The following is a 14,922-nucleotide window of genomic DNA, read 5'->3' as shown; positions in this document are numbered from 1 at the left end:
TAGTCTCAAGCCACATGTTTGTATGTACAGATATATGCATACATATGGATGTACATGTGCATTTAGATAAGTGTATATGGATATATATGTGTTTAAATTTTTAATTTTTTAATGACAAAAGTAGGAAAATAACAAGGTTAATTCAGAATGTTTTTGAGAAAACTTAGAACAGGTACCAGTTAAAAAGGAGTAGCTATAATTACAAGCACCCCAGCACTACTTTATTTTGCTGGTTGAGGGAGAATGATTAAGGAATATTTCTGATACTACAGTGCTACAAAAGCATGGAATGGCAGGACTTAGTGGGCTGGACTAAAACCTCAAGGTCTTCCTTCAGTGACTACTTCCTCCAGCAAGGCTCCACCTCCCAGAGGCTCCATCCCTTCCCACACGGCTACCAGCTGGTAACCAAGTATAATATGAATATATTTAAGTCATTCAAAGCCTGTATAATAGGATAGCACTTTAAAACAAAATTTTTCCCTAACAGAAAAGAAAGGGAGCCTACTAGACTGGTTGTATGAAGCCAGTATCACCCTTATACCAAAACCAGACAAAACAAAAATTACCAATCTCATGAACGTCGATGCAAAAATTCTTAACAAAATATTGGCAAAGAGAATACAAGAATATATCAAAAAGATCATTCACTCCGGCCAAGTAGGCTTCATGTTAAAAGTTCTGAGTTTGGGTATAGAAAGAATGTATCTCAACAGAATAAAGGCTATGACAAACCTACAGCCATCATAATACTAAACCCTACCTTGGAAAACAAAGCAAAAGGGGGGGAGCACTATGGAACTAAATAGAGGGTTTTCAAAACAAGAAATACACATATAAACATCTTTAAAAAAATGTTCTACATCCCTAGTCATCAGGGAAATACAGATTAAAAAAGTACCTTGGGATTCCATCTCATGCCTGTCAGATTGGCTACCATCATGAACACAAATGACCATAAGTGCTGGTGAGGATGCTGAAAAAGAGGAATCCTTCTGCACTGTTGGTGGGAATGCAATCTGGTCCAGGCATTGTGGGAATCAGTGTGGAGGCTCCTGAGACAGCTAAAAATAGGTTTACCATATGAGCCAGCTATAGCACTCCTAGGCATATGTCCTAAGGACTCATCTCACTACCTTAGAGATACTTGCTCAGCCATGTCTATTGCCACTCTATTCACAATAGCTAGGAAATGGGACCAGCCTAGATGTCCCTCAACTGATGAATGGATAATGAAGATATGGCACATTTACACAGTAGAGTTCTATTTAGTGGTAAAGAAAACTGAAGTTATGGGTTAGAGTGATAGCTTAGTGGTTAAGCGCTTGCCTGTGAAGCCTAAGGATGCCAGTTTGAGGCTTAATTCCCCAGGACCCACGTTAGCCAGAAGCACAAGGGGGCACATGCATCTGGAGTTGATTTGCAGTGGCTGGATGCCCTTGTGTGCCCATTCTCTCTCTCTCTCTCTCTCTCTCTCTCTGCCTCTTTCTCTGTTGCTGTCAAATAACAAAATAACAATAAACAAAAAAATGAAGTTATGAAAAAAAAAGATTCATGTAAAACATTGTGGGTAAGTCTTGATAACTTCTGCTTCTCCTCAACAATTTGGATTGTATGATATCTTGATTACTTTAATCCATTTTTTTCTAGTCAAAAACCCAGATAGTGTTTAATGAATGCTACAGGCACTGAAGATAAGACATCTACACCCCATTCCTGGGTTAGATGGAGCAGTATGTGGCTTTTTCAGGGGTCATCACATAAGGGCTAATAGCCTACGTGTCCTAAACCCTTCTCTTGTCCCCAAGAGAGCAGCCAGAGACACAGTGAGAAAACTCCTAAAAACAGAACATCTGGATCCTAAAAAAGCAAAAGACAATTGGCTACTTCTCTTCTAACCTTTCCCTGCCTGTGTCACTGTTCCTATCTTATCTGTTTTATGAAACTGACAAAGACACTTTCCCTAAATGCTGTACTACCAGTCTTTAACTTATAAGAACTTACAGCTAGCCTTTCTCCTTATGAACCTGAGTCTGATCTGTCATTAAAATGTAGATCCCTAGCCGGGCGTGGTGGCGCACGCCTTTAATCCCAGCACTCGGGAGGCAGAGGTAGGAGGATCCCCGAGAGTTCGAGGCCACCCTGAGACTACATAGTGAATTCCAGGTCAGCCTGAGCGGGAGTGAGACCCTACCTCGAAAAACCAAAAAAAAAAAAAAAAAAGTAGATCCCTGCTAGATTATATTTAAAAGGAGTTTCCCTAGCTTTCAAGACAAAAATAGATAATTTCAATACAAGAATAAAACATTTCCATCTGTAAAAAGAAAAGTTTTACCCTTTACTTTTTAGCTCTCAAAAACATTAATCTGCTGTAGATCCACATAACAAGCTTTGCCTTTGATATTCCATGTTACTGAGTCTTCCATGTCAAAGAGGATAGAAACTTTTCAATTAAGTTAACTTACTTTGGGTGGATCTAAAACTTACGTGCTTGTGCCATATGGATCCATGATTTTTCATGTATGTTTTGCACAAGAAAGTACAACATAAAGTTCCATATATATATATGAATTGTGGCCACTTCAATTTGTTATTATTTTTATTTCTTTGCTTTTAGTTTATTTTTGGTATACCAGCTTAAAATATGAGTCTATGTGAATGTGATGATCTATTAAAAGGCCTTATAAGTACACATTCTTAAATACCTTTAGCTTCTTTAAACCTATAAAATGTAATCTTAGGTGCTACTTGTTTGGGTAATATAATATTCAATGGAATCTAAATTTTAGGCTCTGTAAGTTGGATATACATTGGATGTATAGATTTTGATAATTTCCTTCCCAAAGAAATTTCACAATTCTTTTTAATTGTTTTTAAATGGCCACAGGAAATAAGACATCAAAACACCTCTAAATAGTATACGCTAAAGGTCCTATATTCATATGGATTACAATTTCTTTTTCAGGATTTATGTGCAAGTACCAAATATAAAATCTTTCATTTTATGAGCTTGTTGGGAATCTTTAAATGTCTTTTTACAGTGGAGATTACAAAAAAAAAAAAAAAAAAAAAAAAAGAATGCAATTCCAGAATATATTGGCACAAAGAAACTGGGCAGGCCTATTTGTGTGTAATGATGATGACTGTGTTCTGAAGTCTTAAACTAGTATCTTACACAGTTTTAAAAATGTATTTTAAAAGCTGGGCATGGTGGCACATGCCTTTAATCTTAGCATTTGGGAGGCAGAGGTAGGAGGATTACCATGAGTACAAGGCCACCCTGAGACTACATAGTGAAGTCCAGGTCAGCCTGGACTAGAGTGAGATCCTACCTCGAAAAACAAAAAACAAAAACAAAAACAAAAACAAAAAAAGAAAGAAAGAATTTTAACCTACAATTTTGACATTAAAATATAAAAATTATTGCCTGCCTGTCTGTGTTCTCCTCCTTGAAAACAGTTTTTTTTTTTTTTATTTTAGGTTTTCACAAACCTTTTTATAAAGGTTAAGAAAGTCATTTTAAAGGCTCTGTTTTTAAGATCTAAAATTTCTGCTTTATTTTTATTAAGGGGCTGGAGAGATGGCTTAGTGGTTAAATGCTTGCCTGTGAAGCCTAAGGACCCCGGTTTGAGGCTCGATTCTCCAGGACCCACGTTAGCCAGATGCACAAGGGGTTGCATGCGTCTGGAGTCCATTTGCAATGGCTGGAGGCCCTGGGGCGCCCATTCTCTCTCTTTCTCTGCCTCTTTCTCTTTCTGTGGCTCTCAAATAAATAAATAAATAAATAAATAAACAAAATTTTTATTTTTATTAAGTCATCTCTTTTTAAGGAATAGGTTCAAACCTAACGATTTAAAAAACCCGACTGATAATTTAAATAGAAACTAACAATGGGGATGGAGGGATGGCTTACTGGTTAAGGTGTTTGCCTGCATAGTCAATGGATCCAGGTTCTTCCATTCCCTAGGACCCACGTTAGCCGGATGGGGGGCACAAGTGTCTGGAGTTCATTTGCAATGGCTGGAGGCCCTGGTGTGTCCATTCTCTCTCTCTCTCTTTCTCCTTTCTGTCTTTCTCTTTCTCTGTCAAATAAAATATTTAATAAAAAAGAGAAACTAACAATGATAGATCTATGTAAAAGCTACAAAAATCTTTGAATTTTATTTACTCTATGTGTATTGTATATGTTTGCATTTTTATAATACTTATGTAAAGTCAAATGGACTATATTGATATTGACTACAAGTAAATGGCTATACAGTTAAAGACTCAAGTTAGTCCAAATTACTTTTAAAAATAATATAATAAAAATTTTATAGGGGAAGTTATGCATACATACATACATAAACAATCAATATTTTAGTTGATCAGCTCTTACCTTAATTCAAGTTTCACAAAAGGCCTGTGGTGGTTTGATTCAGGTGTCCCCCATAAACTTAGGTGTTCTGAATGCTAGGTTCCCAGCTGATGGATATTTGGGAATTAATGCCTCCTGGAGGGAGTGTATTGTTGGGGGCGGGCTTATGGGTATTAAACCCAGTTTCCCCTTGCCAGTGTTTGGCACACCCTCCTGTTGCTGTGGTCCATCCACCTTATGTTGGCCAGGGGGTGATGTCCACCCTCTGCTCATGCCATCGTTTCCCCCTGCCATCGTGGAGCTTCCCCTCGAGCCTGTAAGCCAAAATAAATCTCTTTTTCCCAGAAGCTGTTCTTGGTTGGGTGATTTTCTACCAGCAATGCGAACCGGACTGCAACAAGGCCTGATTTCTTAGATTGGCTCTCGGGACCCAAGCCTCTGCCTTAGCTCCCACTTGGGGAACTGAAGAGAGGAATGTTTTCTCTAGACCTGAAATCCAAAAATCTAGATTATGACTTAGCTCTGTTATCTGCTCCCTTGGGTACTCAACATGCTTGAGGAAATGATATATTTGCTTACAGAGTTCTACAGAATGACCATAAAAAAATTTTTAGGGCTGAAGAGATGGCTCAGCAATTAAAGAACTTGCCTGCATTGCCTAAAGGCTCCAGTTTGATTTCCCAGTGCCCAGTTGCACAAGGTGGCTCATGTATTTGGAGTTTTTTTTTTTTTTACAGTGGCTGGAGGCACATCATTCTACCTGTCTCTCCTCTCTTCATCGCTCTGCTTACATAGAAATCATTTTAAAAAGTTTTAAAACAGAGATGCTAAGATGTTATCTTGATTGCCTTTGATAATAGTTTTCTTTTTCCATGATAATACAAAGTGAAAGCTACTCCCTCCTACCCAGAGAGCTGGTCTTAGAGATATAAAGGAAATAATATATACTTCTAGGTTTAAAATGTCAAGTAAATGTCAACATCAAAAGTTATTATGCTCCTGAATAAGATATGTTTCAAGAAATAAAGGTTATTCCAATTTTATAATCCAAAATTCAAATATTGTTGAAATAATTTTGCTTCTTTTAATGTTTGCAAAATACCTAATTCTGTTTCCAACAACAGATTTCTTAGGTATTAAGATGCTCTTACTAGTACATACTAAATGGTTTACAAACAAAAGTTTTAAATTTACATGTTTTCCATGAGAGTAATCCTTTATTTTGTTTGCTAAATAACATCTACTTGTACACTTGCAACAAGATTTCTTAAATATTCTGTTTTTTTCCAGTGTTTATAAAATCAGTTTATGGACTTCTGGGTCAGAAGGAGTGTAGTAACCATGCAAAGAACAGCCTAAGGGGGTGAAATAAGCAGAAAAACAGACAATACACTCTTCTACAAAATGTGAGGGTATATAAGCAATTAACAACCTCAGCAGAGAAGCAGGAGAAACCCAGAGTTTCTAGCAACCACTGAAGTAGCCAGAATCAACTCCTGCCATAGTGCTTATCCAAGTTGCCACAAAACTCTGGCTGAGATGCAGGAGAAGCCAGGTAAAGGGATTTTCTACTCACAGAAGTCTCCTCACAAAGTCAAGAAACGAAGGAGGAGGAGGAGGAGGAGGAGGAGGGGGAGGAGGAGGATGGGGGGGAGGAGGAGGAGGAGGAGGAGGAGGAGTAGGAGGAGGCGGCGGAGACGGAGGCGGGTGTGGTGGGGAGGGAGGGGGGGAGGGGGGGAGGAGAGGGGGGAGGAGGGGGGAGGAGGGGGAGGAGGGGGAGGAGCATGGGGGAGGATGGGGGAGGAGGGGGAAGAGGAGGGGGGAGGGAGGAGAAGACAGCAGGGATCGGTTGAGCTGCTCATGAGGAAGAGATTCAGGGCACCAGTTATGCAGCTGGCGTACAACTTCAGGCACCCTCCACCACTGCCCTTCCCCCAACCACCACTGCAGGAAACCACTGGAGACCTTGGGAAGGAAGATCACCCACACAGCACCCAGCACAGGTGATCAGAGAAGCACAGTAGAGAGGGACCCAAATGGGCAAGCAGCATAGGTGAGGCCAAAGGCATCCCAAAAGATAACAGGGCCTACTTTCACTGGGTCAGTACTTGGCACAAAACCTGGTATAGGCCTGCATTGGAAGTGCTGTATTTACCTTACATGACAGGGCAGGTTATGTGTTATATTTGATTCTTGGTTAACTTTGTCATTCTTTTTTTTAAAAATATATTTTATTTATTTATTTGAGAGAGAGAGAGGGAGAATGGGTGTGCCAGGGCCTCCAGCCACTGCAGACGAACTGCAGATGTATGTACCACCTTGTGCATCTGGCTTGTATGGGTCCTAGAGAGTCGAACTGCAATCCTTTCGCTTTGCAGGAAAACACCTTAACCGCTAAGCCAACTCTCCAGCCTCTGTCATTCTTAAATAAGCTTTATATTGGGCTGTCTTTTGTTGCTTTCTAATTTATAATGCCTTTGTCTTTTTCTTGTCATTATTGGGGGCGGGGTCTCACCCAGCACCAGGCTGACCCTGAACCCTCTACAGACCAGAAATCTAAGCCTCCCAGTTGGCAGGATTAAGGATGTAGGGCAACACACACCACCCTTAGGGACTGTGACTTTGTAGATTATCTGTGTAATACCCACTCTTACAAAAATACTCCATGCTGGTTTTGATTGAATGCACATATTGCTAAATTGAATTTTAGAATTTGCATGTATTTTGCTCCATCCAGTCAACTAGAGTACCTGCATAGGAGGCAAGCTCAATACCTAGAGTCACTTCTGGTGGTACTCTGGGTGTAATATAAGAGCAGCACTTGCACATTAAGCTCCTACCATAAAGAAACACACACACACACACACACACACACACACACACACATTGAATTTACACATCCATGAATACTGCAGATAATTAGAACACCGAAGTATCAAATTAGCCCAAGATGCAAAATGTTCTACATTATAAGAAACACAAAAAATCCAGACAATATGACTCCACCAAAAATTATAAATCCATCAGAAATTACCTCCGATGAGACCTATTTAAATGAAATGGCTAACAGAGATTTCAAAAGGATTATTATAACCATGTTCAAAGAGGATCAAGTCTATGTTTTGGAGCACAGCCCCTCACGGTTCCTCCTCTGTGCTGCAGATCCATCATGGATCATGATATGGCTGTGCTCGTTGTGGACAAGGCTGGGGCATGTGGAAGGCCGAATTCGTGGTGGCTATGGTCTCCGGGCCATCTTCCCTTCCACTGTGGGGTGCCAAAAAGGACTAGGGCGTGATGGTGGGCATGGACCAGAATGGCTCCTACATAGGTGATGAAGTCCAAAGCAAGAGAGGCATCCTGACCCTGAAGTACCCCGTTGAACATGGTATCATCACCAACTGGGACAAGAAGGAGAAGATCTGGCACCATACCGTCTACAACGAGCTGTGTGTGGCCGCAAGGAGCACCCTGTGTTTCTCAGCAATGCTCCCCTGAGCCCCATGGCCAACCGTGAAAACATGACCTAGATCATGTTCGAGACCTTCAACACCCCAGCCATGCATGTGGCCATGTGGACTCTGGCCATTGGGGTCACCCACACTGTGCCTATGTATGAGGGCTGTGCCCTCCCCCATGCCATCCTGTGTCTGGACCTGGCTGGCCGGGACCTGACAGGCTTCCTCATGAAGATCCTGCTCGAGCTTGGTTACAGCTTCACCACCACGGCCGAGTGGAAAAACGCGCGTGACATCCAGGAACAGCTGTCCTGCGTCGCCCTGGACTTCGCACAGGAGATGGCCACTGCTGCCTCCTCCTCTTCCCTAGAGAAGAGCTGCCTGATGGCCGGTACATCACCATTGGCAATGAGCGGTTCCGTTGCTCTAAGGCACTCTGCCAGCCTTCCTTCTTGGGCAAGGAATCATGCGATATCCACGAAACTACCTTCAACTCCATCATGAAGTATGATGTCGACATCCACAAGGACCTCTATGCCAACACAGTGCTGTCTGGTGGTACCAGCATGCACCCAGGCATCCCTGACAGGATGCGGAAGGAGGTCACAGCCCTGGCACCCAGCACGATGAAGATCGAGATCATCACTCGCTCCCCTGAGTGCAAGTCCTCTGTGTGCGTTGGCACCTTCCAGCAGATGTGGATCAGCAAGGGGGAGTATGACGAGTCTGCCTCAGACATCGTCCACCTCAAATGCTTCCAGGGGAGCTGTTACCAAGCTGTGTTACACCCGTTCATGACAAAACCTAAGTTGTGCAGAACGTGAGATGACATTGGCATGGCTTTATTTATTTATCTGTATTCATTTATTTATTTTGGCACTTTTGACTCAGGTTTTAAAAACTGGAACCGTGAAGGTGACAGCAGTCGGTTGGATCAAGCATCCCCAAAGTTCTACAATGTGGCCCCAGGACTTTGATTGTACATTGTTTCGTTTTTAAATAGTCATTCCAAGTATCCCATGAGATGCATGGCTACAGGAAGTCCCTTGCCCTACCAAAAGCTGCCCTACGGACAGCCCAGTCCACTCCTTGAGTCCTGGCAGGGGAGGCGACAGCACTGATTTTGTGTAAATTATATACTGCAAATTTTTTTAAATCTTTCCCTTAATACTTTTTAGTTTTGTCTTTTTTTTTTTTGAGTGGTAAATCATTGTGACCCCTTTTTTTGTCCCCCCAACTTAAGATACGTAAAGGGGGCTAGAGAAATGGCTTAGCAGTTAAGCGCTTGCCTGTGAAGCCTAAGGACCCCTGTTCGAGGCTTCCCCAGGACCCGCGTTAGCCAGATGCACAAGGGGGCGCACGCGTCTGGAGTTCGTTTACAGTGGCTGGAGGCCCTGGCGCTCCCATTCTCTCTCTTTCTATCTGCCTCTTTCTCTCTCTCTGTCACTCTTAAATAAATAAATAAAAATGAACAACAAAAAAAGATACTTAAAGGTTCTTGGTCTCCCTGGGAGTGGGTTGAGGTGTGGAGGCAGCCTGGGTTTTTCCTGTGCACTGCCTTAGGACCAGTTCAATAAAAGTGCACACCTTGCGGGATGTGGTGGAGCACAACTTTCATCTCAGCATTCGGAGGCAGAGGTAGGAGGATCGCTGTGAGTTTGAGGCCACCCTGACACTCCATAGTGAATTACAGGTCAGCCTGGACTAGAGTGAAACCCTACCCTGAAAAAAGAAAAAAAGTACATACCTTACAAACAGGCAAAAAAAAAAAAAAAAAAAAAAAAAAAAAAAAAAAAAAAAAAAACTTCAAAGAAGTAAACAAACTCCTGAAGGAGAACACAGGAGACAAACATAATGAAAAAAGTAGGTCAATACATGAGTAAAGAAATAGAAATGCTGTAGAAAACCCAACCAGAAATACTAGAAATGAAAATTTGGAGTATTTCAAATAAAAAAGCTCTGTAGAAAGTCTCACCAATAGAATAGGTCGGAAGGAATAGGAGATAACAGGATATCTAAACTGGAAGATGAGATGGCAGATCTAATACAGTCCATAAAGAGAAAAACAAACTAAAGGAAGATATGAATAGGGACTTCAAAACATTTCAGACACTATGAAGAGAACAAACATAAAAATTCAGGGCATAGTAGAAGGTGATGAATTTCACTCCGAAGTAGGTATTTTCAACAAATCATAGGAGAAAATTTCCCCTAAATATGGAATGAGATGCCAGTACAGATACAGGAAACCTTTAGAACACCAAACAGACAAAACCAGGAAAGAACACCTCTTTGTGTTATTATAATTGTACTAAGCACACAAAGAAAACGTGTTGAAAGCAGTTAGAGAGAAACAGCAAACCACTTATATAAAGGCAAGCCCATCAGGATAACAGTAGATTACTCAACATAGTTTTAAAAGCCAGAGGGCTTGGAATGATATATTTCAGGTTCTGAAAGATAGCCACTGTCAACCAAGAATACTTCATCCAGCAAAGCTATCCATCCAAATGGATGGAGAAATAAGGACATTCCTCAATAAAACAGGCTAAATGTATATATAACCACTAAGCCAGGCTCTTCAGAATATACTTGAAAAAATCCTTCTTACTGAAGAGAAAGGAAAGCACACACATGAATAAATGGGAAAAAATAAACCATACTTAAATGATAGTGAACACAAGAGAGTAAAGGGAAAACAGGAAGCACTACAAAACAAGAAGAATGGCAAGAATAAATACATACCATTCATTAATAGATCTTAATATCAATGACCTCAATGCTCCAACAAAAAGAGACAGACTTGCAGACTAGATTAAAAGGCAGAATCCTTCTTTTTCTCACTTTCAAGAAATTCACCTCTCCACAAAAGACTGACACCATCTTAGGGTTAAAGGATGTTATTTAAGCAAATGGACATAGGAATATACCTTACCAAGGATGCCAAAGACATGTACAAAGAAACGTTAAGATACTAAAAAATGGGTAGAAAAGAATCTACAAGCCTGACCCTGCCTGTCGGATCGCCATTGTCAGTGTAGGTGTCCACTTTCAAGACGGCAACAATGAAGGTGTTGTCTGGCATCCTGAGGCCTGGGGGATCCCACAGCTGCCTGGTGAGGCGGCAGTTGATCTGGAGAGCAGGGAATAGTGGTAATAGCAGAGTTTTCAGATCAAATGATAAGGAAATATGGGGATTATTTGCCAATGTACCAATGCACACCAATCCACTGAAAATTTGAGAATGTCCTTAGATTCTTATCCTAGGAATTTAAGGCTTTGAAATCCACAGACCAGAGGGTAAATTTTAGAGAGACTTTATTAGATTAAGATATGGAATGAAAAGAAAGTGCAGAGAACTCCTGCCTATAAGAAGGCATGAGGGGTGAAGCCCATCCTTTGACCAAAATTGGGGTCATTTACAAGTTCTGCATGGGGCTGAGCTAACCAGTCATGACTCCAAGTCTTGGGGCTAATCTTAGCCAATCACAATGCCAGATTCTGGTTTAATCCTTCCAGGAATGTTAATTATGGGAAAGGGGAACTCCTACCTAAGAATGGTCTCAGGATGTTTATAGCAAAACCAATAATTCTAGGAAGTAGAAACTCTTTCCCAGAGAGAGACTCAGGTTATTTATGAGAAAAAACAAACAAACAAACAAACAAACAAACAAACAAAAAAACCCAGATCTAGGGAATTCTTTTAGGCCAGGGATAAGGACAAGCCCAGTCCTCCTCTGATCTTTAGCAAAGTAGAGACTGCAAGGGCAGGCTCAAAGACATCCGCTGCTTTTTACTTTTGGGGACCAGCCCCCTAAACTACCTCAATGGGGAGGAGACACGAGGCTAATTTTGGCCAGGGGTGGGGAGACAGAGGGCACTTGAAGGCCTGGGAGCAAGGTGGGGAAAGGACACCAGTGTGGGGTGGGCTGGTGTGGCATACTGGACAGAGACCCTAGTTGTGAAGGGCAGGAACAGCTGGACTGGACCTGTTGCCTCTATTTCCTAGAGCTAACCAAGCAGGGGCTAAGATCGCAGAGCTGAACTAGCAGGCGCAAAACCGTTCCCTCTTCCATCACCATTAGCCCTGGGCCACGGTCCCTGGAGGAGCAGATGGACAGACCACAGAGAGCCATCAGTTCATTCCCTCCCAAGTCAGTAATTTTCTCTTACCATCTTTGCCACTTGTGTAACAGATTCCTCCTAATAGAAGAGAGAAAGGAGGCTCTGATTCCAGAGGTCAAGTCTAGGAGACATGAAACTTAAAGGTTACTCAACCACCTCCCAAGGTTGTGTTAATTAGAAACTGAAGCATTCCTTCTCAGAAGGGGCAGGATATTCTAAAGGCTAAAGAAGTCAACAAGACTGGGAAAAGATTGCAAGGGTTTACCATAAGGCTGTATACAGGAGAAACAACTGCTTGGGAATAACAGAGTGCTCCATCCATGAAGCTTTCATGAGTTGTTACCCATGCTGGGATGGGATTTCTGGTGATTCAGATGCCTTTCAGTCAAAGCAGTTACGGGGAGATCGTCATCTAGGATGGAATGAGACTTCTCAATTTTGACTCACTTCTTGCTCCTGTAAGCAACCCCTTACCCTGCTCAGTAAGTAAACCCAATAAAGTCATTGGCTCACCAAAACTGATTTTGGTGTTAATTGTCCTTTGGTCTGGCATCTGTGTCCTATTTGGAGAGAAGATGTGTGCTCATATCTCCCTGACGCTGGTATGTGCTCAGTATTTGTTTCTACATCTAGCTATCCTAAAAATAGATACTTACATAGAGGAAATGTGCATTATAACAAATGGAAAAGCAAAAAATCACCTTTCACAAATAGAAGAATTATACACTGACACAGATTAACATAAATATGAAGCTGGAAAAATTGAATATGCATTTGGAGAATGAAATTAGATCCATATGTCCTACTCTGTACAAAAATCAATTCAAAATGAAAGAAAGGCCTTGATTTAAACCCATAAATAGAGAAATGGCTAGAGAAAAATAGGGACTACACTTCAACTTATAGGTTTCTGTAAGAATATTTTGAACAGGACTCTAAAAGCACAAGGAATAATCCTGAGAATCAATTAATAGAGCTTATAAAACTAAAATGTTTCTGCACAAGAAAGTGAAAAGAAAGCCCACATCATGGAGAAAATCTTTTCCAGCTATATCTCAGACACGGCATTGATATCTAGACATGATGAACTGCAAAAACAAAGAGGGAAAGCTGCCAATCAATGAATGGGCTAATGAACAGAAAGTTTACAAAACAAAAAAACACAAATGGTCATTTAATATGTTCAATGTCTTCAGTCACCAGGGAAATGCAAATTTAAACCACTTTGTGAGTCCATCTCATCCCAGTCATGATGGCTATAGCATCAAGAAAGCAAATCACAATAAATGCTAGGGAGAATGTGGGAAAGAGGAATCAACCTTTTTTAGTACAGCCATTTTGGAAATCAGTGTGGAAATATCCCAAAAAATTAAAAATAAAAACATAACTACCATATGACTCAGACATGCTACTCATGGGCATGTACTTAAAAGTATTCTGTGTCCTACCACAAAGAAACTTGCACTTCCATGTTTATTATAGCAGTATTCACAATAACAAGGAAGTGGATTCAACCTAGGTGTTCTTCAGCACAAGCATAGATAATGAATATGTGACATGCATACATCATAGAATTTCTTTAGAGAATGAGAGAGAGAGAGAGAGAGAGAGAGAATTGGTGCACCAGGGCCTCAGCCACTGCAATCAAATTCCAGATGTTTCTGCCACCTAGGATGCATTTGTGATCTGGCATTTGTGTCACTTTTGTGCTCCCAGCTTACGTGGAATCTGGAGAGAGATCAAACATGGTTCCTTAGGCTTCTCATGGAAGAACCTTAACTGCTAAGCCATATCTCCTGCTCCCACAATAGAATTTTATGTAGCCATAAAGTAAGTTGCAAGAAAACCAATAGATATGGAAAGATTTTATCAAGTGAGGTGACATAAACTCAGAGAGACAAAAATCACATGTTCTTGCTCATGTGTAGATTCTAATTTCTAGCTTTTATACGTGTGTAAATAAGGGGCTTTGAGAGTAAGCATGGGATATGAAATTAGGTAAAGAGACCATGAGAGAAGGATGAGGTACGGATAAGGGGTCAAGTGAAAAGGACGCATGTAACATGAAATTACGAGGAGAGTAAGCTGTGGCAGTGGGTGGGGGGTCGGAGTTCAAAAGGGACAAAGAGGATAAGGGGAGGAGGAAGGTAAAAAACACAAACTTTGGAAAATGCTAGAATGTAACCTAATTTGTATTCTAATATTTGTATTATATTTGTATTTTTAAATAAGAGGCAGGCCTTAAAAGTTAAAAGAACTTTTATTCTATGGTAAGTTGGGGTTTATTAATTTAAATGGTGCACTGTATGAAGCAAATGTCAACCTGGAATTTAGGTGTTTGAAGGGGTTTGTTGGAGAAAACACCTGTGATGTGCACAGAGGAAAAGGACAGGGAAGACGAGGAAAGCCTTCACACCGGGATGACACGGGTTTAACACCCGAGGAAGGAGGGATAGAAGATGATTTGGTCAGACAGGGTCAGGCTGGAATGCAATTCTCGGAGTATCTCAGTGACCTTGGAGGAAGAACCATAGGAGAAAGGTTTCCTCTTAGAAGGATCCGTTGTCTGCCATAAATGCCACAGTTCTAATAACCAGGCATTGGCTGCAGAAGCCTACAAATGCATGGCTTTGGTCAGAACATTTTGGGGGATCCAAAGATGTGGCCACTGGGACTATCAGGCAACCCCAGCTTTCAGAAAGTTCTTTTGAAAGGAGATAGGACCAGTGGCTGCCACAGATGTCTTCTTAAAAACAACAGAACAAGGTTCTCAAACCAGACTTCTTCAAAAGACAAGAGGTGCACTCAATAGTAGAAACAGCAGTGATATGTAGCCTACTGTGTACAATGTTATGTACAACAAATTATAAGCAGTAGTCGGGCTTGCACATTTATTTCCTGTTCTTCCAAAAAGGATGGTAAGAACCTGGCATGGACTCAATAATGGCTGTTTACTTGTGTGTAGAGTAAGCTGTCCTTCTT

General features: G+C 41.1%; 1 pseudogene; it reads left to right on the top strand.

Moving 5' to 3' along the window:
• The first annotated feature begins 7,526 nt into the window (after positions 1-7,526).
• Positions 7,527-8,639, top strand: LOC101613217 (annotated as a pseudogene).
• Positions 8,640-14,922: the final 6,283 nt, after the last annotated feature.

Source organism: Jaculus jaculus, chromosome 13 (assembly GCF_020740685.1).
Source record: "Jaculus jaculus isolate mJacJac1 chromosome 13, mJacJac1.mat.Y.cur, whole genome shotgun sequence".
Taxonomy (NCBI): Eukaryota; Metazoa; Chordata; class Mammalia; order Rodentia; family Dipodidae; genus Jaculus; species Jaculus jaculus.
The sequence above is the reverse complement of the archived record's forward strand: the minus strand, read 5'-3'. Positions and strand labels throughout refer to the sequence as shown.